This window comes from Triticum aestivum, chromosome 3A (assembly GCF_018294505.1).
Source record: "Triticum aestivum cultivar Chinese Spring chromosome 3A, IWGSC CS RefSeq v2.1, whole genome shotgun sequence".
Taxonomy (NCBI): Eukaryota; Viridiplantae; Streptophyta; class Magnoliopsida; order Poales; family Poaceae; genus Triticum; species Triticum aestivum.
Window position 1 is genome coordinate 736,650,057 of NC_057800.1, and position 7,215 is coordinate 736,657,271.

Consider the following 7,215-nt stretch of genomic DNA (forward strand, 5'->3'; position numbering starts at 1 on the left):
TCGTCGAAATTTCGTTCTTTCCGTCGGTCCTCTATATAGTGACTGAGCTTTTCTTCTCCCACCTATTCAGGGCTATCATGCATAGAGGGAGGCAGAAAGGAGAGAATCTATGAAATGCGAACAACTATTTTATTTGCCCTTTGGTGATGAATGAATTATGTTAGGTATCATCTTGTGTCGATGCAGCTTTGTTGGCGATGTTCCTCGATCTGCTCATGTTATGCATTTGCATAGGCTTGTTGGTGGCAAGGCGAGAAAGGACGGTTACTGATTTGGGTTGGCACGAGTGGGAAGGCGCCCAAGAGAGCAAAGATTCAGATTGGAAGAAGCACTATGTAAAATGAGCCGGACGTGCAAGTTGTGTTTAGGCTGGGTGGTATTGAACTCTGGAACCTGTCTGTGTTGAAAATTGATGATGTCATTTACTCGTTTTGTTCATGTATGCATTGCGACTGTGATTAATTTTTACATTAATCATTTTCATGAATCTCTCTTGAAGATTGTCTCACGAAATGAGAGAGTCACATGTTGAAACTGAATAGTATGCATGTTGTTTTGTAAACTGGCTAGTGTGTGTTTGTGAGATGTGCACGCACCCCTGGAAACTGTGTACCTTACTGATATAGGGTCAGAAGTTGCTAGCGTAGCAAAGCTGATCTAGGGTCTTGGCATTTTATTTGTTGTTGTTCCATTCACTAATGGATCATGGATGCCAAGACGCTGGAAGAAAAAGGAGGAAAAAAAAGAACCCATCTTTTATCTAGATTCTGTGTATATGCGTGTATGACGAGCAAAGTTGTTATGTTTCAAACACAGGAAATAAAAATTCTTGTTGGTCAATGTATATCATTTCTTTCATGAGACCGTACAATGGATAAAATCATGGTAGAAATGTCTGGACAACGCAAAGTTCCTTCCTTGCGTAAATCAATGCTCTTTCGCATCAGCATTTGCAATCAAATCATAGCGATTTACCTAGCTGAGAGAATGAAATTAGTTCTCTGGTCCAAATGAGCGAGGGAGAAAAGAAAAAGGAATAACAAGTGCCGTGTCGTCGACAGATAACCCAACTTGGGCCGGGGACAAATTGAAGGTGGTGAGTTGGTGCCGTCTGGGCCAGTCCAGCGTTGGTTGGGTTGCCAACGGCCCATGCACACATACCACACACCACACACCAGCCAGCGAGACTGCTTGCTTAGGAAGTGATTTAGTCCCATACCATATCGATATTGGGGAGGGGCACGGGAACTAGAGCTAGAGCAGTAATTGGTACCTTGGTGGACGTAACCATGATTGACTTTGCTGTAATCGAGCTGCCGCAGCCACAGCCGCTTAATTGGCTGACGTCATTTAGTAGTAGCAGCAGAAACAACAGGAGCATCCACTTAATTGTATTAGCCAGCTAGCCAGCCAGGAATGGAGGGTCCGGATAGCTCTACGTCATCGATCCGTTCCCTCTCGCTAGCTAGCTGCACCCCCTCCAGAGCTTCTTCTCTCCATTATGTATGCCGCCATCTCTCTCTCTCTCTCTAGTGTATATATACAAGAGGTAATTAGACATCCGCGTGCGGTTGCATGTGCGACTTACGACTTGAGGCTTGGACGACGAGACGGGACTGTGTGGCGTCCATGATTTCGATCCGATTCCTACACCTCCAGCGGATATCCTTGTTTTATTATGTTACTAGTACAAATGCCCGTGCGATGCACCGGGCGAAAAAATGCGTGCAATCTGCTTTATGCACCATTATTTATATTCAATTGTAATAAACATCAATAATAAGGTTATACTACCCTAAAAAAAGGTTACACTGATTATTGCTTTTTGTAGCATGAGGTTTGGACATGAAAGCAACTTTGCAATTTTGCATTATTCGTCTGATGGAAGAGTAGTTTTGGATGGAATAGTTTCCCATCAGTTTTATTTTTTACTTTTCAGGAAACTACAAATATTTCCTTATTTTCAATAAAATTCACAAAAATTGGGACACAATTAAGGAAAGCTAACGTTTATACAAAAATTGGAAAAAATTGAACAGATGTCTTTTGTTTGAAAAAGAAATTTTGATTATTTTAAGTTTTGTACATTTTAAAATGAAAATATTTTTAAGAACAAACGAAACTTTTTTGGGAATTTTTAACCATTTTAAAAGTGTAAACATATGTAAAACTCTGAACATTTTTGACCATTTTACTATGTTGAATTTTTCTACAGATAGTTGGTTGTTTTCTTGGGAAGAGTTTATCCTTTTTTCTTAAAAAAATATTGCTAGTAAACATACAGTGCGTTGTAACGGGAAAAGAAAATAGCACACGCATTTAACCCAATAACGACACCGTATTGGCGTGGACGAGCGCAAATCCCCACTCTATTTGATCAACCTCTGGCTCGACATCGCCTGAGCAACCATGTTGTGCGTCAACGTGTTTGCCATGCGAGCTCTACCCCAACCTTTTCTTCTAGCCTCCCGTGTCGCTCCTCCATGCCGCGTTGGTGTCAGCACGTATGCCTACTCGGTAAAGTCCCCTTGTCATCTTCGGTTGTTGCTTCGTGTGGATTGTTGTCTCATCAAACTTGATATTGTCTGCTCAATCCTGGTCTGATATTTGATTCACGAGACATTTTTTTAGACAGGTATTTGATATTATCTGATATTTTGATTCACAAGACATAAACCAGTAGTGATTACCAAAAATACTTGCTACTATGTAAAGGTACACTTGACTACTCATGTATGTGTGTGATAAGCACCGGATAGCACTTAGTGCTGAATATCAATTATGCAATACAGTGAGAATATCCATCTTCGTCGTAAACATACTGGCAATGAGATCATTTTAAGCACTGAAGGAATATATATGTTATAATGACACAAAGATATAACAGTATATGGAATACACCCTTGCATACATCTTCTCCTTCAGCTACAAAGGATACCACCTCGGATCTCTCATCGTTATTGGACTGAATGAGGAAACAGTTAAGCATACAGGAATTATCTAGAAGAATTAATGGAGCGACATGTAGGATCACATACTACTAAACTTGGTCAGTGTCATCTACACTCGGTCATTCAGTCTCCCCTCATTAGATTTTCTAAAAGAGAGCCTCCTCTCTGAATTCTATTAACACAAACCAATTGTTCATCTACATCATAAAGAAAACGAAGAAGGGAAGAAGAAACAGAAATAGGAACATTCAGGTAACCCCAGAGGGCACCCAAAACCCATAGATATCTAGGATCTGGAGCTTGCCCTTTCAGCGGCTGCGCAACAGAGACAAGATATTTCATTGCTACTCCCTCCGTTCCAAAATAGATGACTCAACTTTGTAACTTTGTACTAAAGTTAATACAAAGTAGACTCATCTATTTTGGAACGAAGGGAGTAGATGAGAGTGAACATACTCGCAAAAGCAGTCACCAACAAGCAGGAACAGTCCACAAATGGCAAGAGTGGCTTTAAAAGTTTGATTTCTCTGTGCACTTTAATTGCTTTTAAGCTGCCAGTCAAACGACTTCAGGTCGCCATCTTTGAGATGCTCAGAAGACTTGATTTTTGTCACTTGCTCGAAGAGCTTTACTCCCCAAATCAGCGCTAATCTGCAAAATTGACCATGAGTTTAACCAAATAACAAACCACATGAATCAGAACAAAAGTATCAGACACCGCTTTTATTCTCAAAACAGGCCTCATTCATAAATCTCCAAATCTTCCATAATACAGCAGCCAACCCCACTGCGATACAAAAAATTGTCATGGTGTTTTCAATCTAAGCCCTCAGAACCTAAAGAAGTCATGATTAGTATCAGGTACAATTTTCAGATTAAAAGTGAACTGCAAAATGGTTCAGATCAACTAAGTATCCCATCTCCGCCATGTAACTAACATGCTTTATTCCTGTTCCACATTTGCAAAGTATCTCCCCAAAGGGTCCTTGTAAATCGCTCTGATTCCCATATGATTTAATTTTAATGTAGCTGATTTGAACATTAACAAAATAGTCACCGAAATAAGTTTGACATATTGAACAGAAATATGGTTTGTGGATAATATGCTTGGGACGGATTCGATAAGAGAACAACAATCAAATAATATGACTTGTACCACTCGCACTTAAAACTGACTAATAGAAAGGAAACCAGGAATAATTTTCCGACAATGTGATCATCAGCGATTCAACATCAAACACAGCTAACCCTACAGTTTGCGCTCAGTATGATCAGGACGAATTCGACATGACAACCACAATTGAACATGACGACTTGCAGGATTCACACATAAACTACATAACGGATAGGAAGCCAACTTAATAAACTGATATACAGTTCTCTAGCCACATTATCAGGATGAGCTGAATGAGAAGTTGAGAACAACCACAATTGATCACATTTCAGTTGCAACCTTGAAGCTTAAACTGCTCAACAGAAACAAAACAACCTGATATTAGTAGCTCAGAAGAAGCCAACAGCAGCAGACTAACGATGATGGATTTGTCCATTTTGCATCGCATCACCATTGAGAGCCACATCAGAGATCAGTGAGTCCTTGCTAGCGATAACAATCTGCCACGATCTGAAAAATTACCAAGCACAAAACTCATAACCAACCGACTGATCCTTTTGTCCACGGAAATGTACACAACATAAGTGCTTGTAATCCAGCATAAGGATGAATTTTGTCATAAATTTTGAGGTTTTTGCCTTGAGGAGCCAGACCGATTTATTGGTAGATGGCCGATAAATCATTTATCAATAAATGCACCAAACCAATTAACACACACATATGAAATTCTTCTTGAATGGAATTTTAATGACAACATATGCTCTTACATTGCATTGCTTACTGTAGTGAACTGTCTGGCTCTGATCAACCTGATTGCTTGCATGCTATTTATATTTCTGTAAAATGTCACAAGAATAAACACGAGAGGAAAAAAAGTCGCATGTCGGAACAATTGAGCTAACTTGAACCCGGCTAAGCCATTGTTGTATGGCCTCAATCTGCACTGGCTTACTCTTCTTCGCAATTATACGTGACTGATGTTCTATTTTGTTCCTTGTCAGTAGTTCTACCTGATACAACATCTAGAGATAGAACACATATATTTTTTGCTGCTTAAGCGTGAAAACCCACTATCAAAGAAACATGGTATGTGCTCCTGCTATTGCTATTTGCAACAACCACATTAGCTAGCCGGCTGGAATAACTAAATTGAACTAACTTTTATGGTCAAATAGCTGATCTACTTTGCAGGACAGTAGTCTAATTTAGCAGTCAGAAATTCCCAGGTTTTCAAAGCTTAGAGAAGGACAAGTTAGTGACCTCATCTTAGACCAAAATGTGTAGCTAAATCCTCCATAATAACTTGCTTGAAACCAGTTCACAGTGCATTAGGGAAATGATGTCAAGGATCTAGAGAAGTACACTCATGGATGGAATCTACATAATAAATTTTATCTTGACACGACGCAAGGTATGAAGATAATTTGTCGATTCATTAAATGAATTTCAGGATAGGTTACATGCCAGTGGAGAGTTTGAGAACCGAGGACAAACTCGACAACATCGGATAGGTAAGTTGATGTGATTTCCATCCTCTCTAGGTTCTCCACTGGGCAATGCACAAATTATGGCGGCATCGCAATCTACTTTAAACCACCATCGGAACACCTCATCCTACGCTGCATCAACTATCCGTTAGGTTGCAGTCATGACCACCACAGAGCCATGTTGGCCTTTTTTTATGGTGCTGCATCAACTATCATAATGCGATGAAGACGATCTGCCCCTACCCCTCTGTTGCATCAACTATCATAAATAGATTAATCTGCTGCCAACAATAGATGTTGGATTCCTGTGTGGCCAGAACTTGAAAGCAGATGACATTGAAGATTTCCAAGGTCGGAGAAGAATATGAACATAGCTGGAGAAGATTGATTGCATCATACCCTGTTTTTTTAGATCAATTCCGGCCTGCCCAGCCTTGATCTTGCAAGCAACCGCCCTCTCCATCCCCGTCCGCGAGCCCGCCGACGCCACCCTCCAATCCCCTTACTCGAGCCCACTCTTCTCGAGCACAACACACCATCCCATCCTCTGCCTCCCACGAGGTCACCGACGCGTAGATCGGCCCGCTCGAGCTTCGGGAGCCGTGAACGGCGAAGAAGCCGCGGGTGAGGAGGAGATGGGATTGGGAGGCATAAGGCGCCCGGCGGTGCGCACTGAGGCGGGACGGGGCAGGAGGCGGCCAGCGGCGCGCGGGGCGTGGTGGGGAGGTGGGTGGGGCGCCAGATCGGGTAGAGGAGGTGGAGGGCGCGCGGATCCGGGGAGGGAGGCGCCGGATCTAGCCGGTGGAGGTCCCGTGGCGGCGTTCGAACCTCCAAGGTGAGCTCGAGGACTGGGCATCATGGCGCTGGCGCTGAGCTCCTGGGGAGAAGGAGAGATGAGGAGATTAGAGAGAGAGAGGAAAGAGAGAAGGCAGGGGACGGTGGCGTAACCTGGATGGTCGCTGGTGGCGGCGCCGGTCGCCCGACGACGCGTGAGGAAGGCTGGGGAGAAGGCGCACTGGAGGAGGAGCTCGGGGTTGGGAGCTCTGCGGGCGCTGGTGGTGGCGGCCTACGGGCGGCGGCACTCGGGCCTGGGCGGGCCGGATCAGGGCTGGAAACGTTTTCTCACTTTAAGGACCGCGGGTTGAATATCGAAAACCACAGGGACCTTTCTACAAAATTGGCGACGACGTACGACCAGAAGCAATCGCTGGTTTATTAGTAGGTAAAGATAAAGATATAATTATACGGAGCCCCTACGTATACTATACCTTTGCTTGGATATGTTTCCTGATCGGTTTCCTGTCGTCGTTTCTTTTCTTGACCAGTCACGTCTTGTTTTTCTCTCGTCTTGGTCTTGCTCAAGGTGGAACTGATGTCTATTGCCCCTAGGCCCCGCTTGAGTCACGTTGTAGTTTTCCATCTGTATTTGCTATAGGACTTTTAATTTACTTGCTCTCATAAATAGACTGATAAAATACAGGAGTAAGATCATTGCCCTTGCCGCGAGCTACTTGAAAAGAATAGTTTCAATTCAATTCCCCTAGCACAAATAAACCAATAAGATTTCTTTTCTTGCAGGGATTTGCCCAAAGACTACTTTCTGTTATTGTTTCCAGATACTAGCATTACTAAGATAAGTCAGTTTCATTACTAGCAAATATGC

General features: G+C 42.7%; 1 long non-coding RNA gene across 2 annotated transcripts; it reads right to left on the minus strand.

Moving 5' to 3' along the window:
• Window positions 1-2,819: 2,819 nt before the first annotated feature.
• On the minus strand, window positions 2,820-6,652 carry LOC123063617 (uncharacterized). Of its 2 annotated transcripts, XR_006430427.1 has the most exons (4): window positions 6,501-6,652; window positions 5,952-6,429; window positions 4,441-4,575; window positions 2,820-3,602 (listed from the first exon to the last, which is right to left on the minus strand). It is a non-coding gene; the product is annotated as an uncharacterized lncRNA (long non-coding RNA). The 2 variants fall into 2 exon arrangements; XR_006430426.1 differs by having other exon boundaries at window positions 5,952-6,625.
• Between the last annotated feature and the right edge of the window lie 563 nt (window positions 6,653-7,215).